Source organism: Octodon degus, unplaced genomic scaffold (assembly GCF_000260255.1).
Source record: "Octodon degus isolate 3935 unplaced genomic scaffold, OctDeg1.0 scaffold00205, whole genome shotgun sequence".
Lineage (NCBI taxonomy): Eukaryota > Metazoa > Chordata > Mammalia > Rodentia > Octodontidae > Octodon > Octodon degus.
The window spans coordinates 2266959-2269085 of record NW_004524781.1 but is presented as its reverse complement, the minus strand read 5'-3'; the positions used below and the strand labels follow the sequence as shown (position 1 = coordinate 2269085).

Below are 2127 nucleotides of genomic sequence, written 5' to 3'. Positions count from 1 at the left end.
TAAAAATTCTCCTTCTTGAGAAATTAATTAGAAAGAAAAATTGTATTTGTTTACCTTTTAAGGAAAACTATGAATTAGCTCCTTGTAACAATTTCAATAAGCAATTTTCAAAATAAAGTTTTCCAAGTTAATGAAAAAGCTACATTGACTTTTTAATTTTAAAACATTTCTAGCAAATGATACAGTATTGTACTTTTAGCTTCTGGGAAATTCATATGATATATGTAATTAATTGCCATAAAGATGAATAAGTTGGTATTCACTGCCACAATCTGTCTAGCCACCACATGACTCTGTCTGAAAGTGAAATCTATAACTAACTGGGGTCAGGATGAAAATGAGAGAGGTTCATCATGGTGCCCCGCCGTGGCTGTCACACTCACACACACACACACACTCACACACACACACCCCATAGATGCCTGCATGAGCGATTCTGCTTACCTCCCTCTCTGTGTGAGCAGCGCTCTCAGAGGACTCTGGAGACCTCAGCCAGCTGTGAAGTACGGCTGCACAATTAGGCGAATGTTCACATTTAAAACCTGTTGCACTGAAGAGCACATTGCCATCGTCCTGCCCCACACGTCGCCTTCTGCTTGAACACACTTACGCGGTTGCTTGTCACACGTGCTGAAGCAGCCCTAGAAGTCTTCCTCCGGGAGTGTCTTAGTTGCGCTACGGTGGCAGCCTCGAGTCCTGACCTAAGCAGAGCCATCCACCTTCCAAGGCGCTCTCCCTCGCAGCAGCCAGGCTGTGCAGCCTGGGCCAGCTGAGCAGCGAGCGAGGGCACAGTACCGCACTCCTGTGGGTCTGATTTCTGTCATGACAGCAGCAGCGCTCACTACATATGTCATCGCACTTCAAAATGACATTCATGAAAGAGGACTTCCAGAGCTGCTTCAGAAAGTGGCAGGAAGGGCGATGCAAGTGGACGTGGACAGAAGGCCATTCCTGGGTGGGTGAATGGAAGGGCTCTTAGTGCAATACCTATTTTTTTAATTTAAACATTCACTGTCTATTTTGGGCACCTCCCCTGTGGAGAGCGGCAGACATTGGCCTGAGCTTTCACACTCCAGTTCTGGCCCATCAGGAACTAAGTCGCTCACGCATTCTGCTCCGTTCTGATGCTGCACTTGTGCTACGCAGGCCTCAGAAGCTACATGGCTCCGAGCACCACCTCACGAAGCCAAAACCACCAAGAACATCGTGGACCCTTACCGTATGAACCTGTCTTGTTCCCGCGGGCTGGTGGTAGCTCAGGTTGTCAGCTGCAGGCTCTGGCTCCTCTACGTGGCCTTCAGTCTCTCTCCTGTGCACAGGCAGATGTCAAAGTCCTTAGAGAGACACCAGGCCAGGATTTCTCAACCCCATATGGAGAGGGATGCTGCCGTGCTCCCTCCAGAGCACTTCCAGGGTCAGCTCTGTGTCTGAAGCCACCCACAAGCACAAGTGGCCAGCCTTCAGGTCATACTTCAAGACTGGTCATAAGTTAAAGCAAAAGTGTGGTCACCACCCCGGGTGCTAGTGTCGGGCCAGTCGTAGCGTGAGGGCACACTGTAGGCACTTCTGGGGCTTGCTCTCCTCTCCGTCCTGCAGGCCCACCACCATCCCTGCCACCCTAGTCTCAAAGGCCATTTCTGAGTGACGCATCATGTCCGCCTGCCTCTCCCTTCAACATTTGACTGCCCCTGGCTGCACCATTGCGAGGCGCTGGGACCTCAGCAGCAGCGCCGAGCCGGAGAAAGCGGAATTGCAGGCCACAAACAACTTGGAGGCTGTGGGAGCTGAGTCCAGCTATCTGCGGACAGCCGTGCATGGCAGCCCGAGAGAGCAGAACAACAAAACAAAACCCAAAGTGAGCTAAAGCAAATTCAAAGGGAAAATGATTGATTCTAGGATTATTAAATTACTTTTCTCCACTTTAATGTAACAAACCTGCTGGACCAGAAAGCAAGTTTTGATAAGCAATTTTGTATTCCAAAATACCATGAAAGTGTTGCTTCACATACACTCCAAACTCATGGTTCATCTAAATAGCGTCATCCGCTGTTTTCTTCTTCAGTATTCATAGTGTTCTCCTGGAGAAAAGTTGCAGGACTAGGTCTCCTCTCTCCCTCCTCTACTCCC

The 2127-nt window shown here is 49.2% G+C and overlaps 1 pseudogene; it reads left to right on the top strand.

Annotated features, from left to right (window-relative positions):
- Positions 1–1651: 1651 nt before the first annotated feature.
- The window catches only part of LOC101569175, an 11106-nt pseudogene continuing 10630 nt past the window's right edge, over positions 1652–2127 (top strand).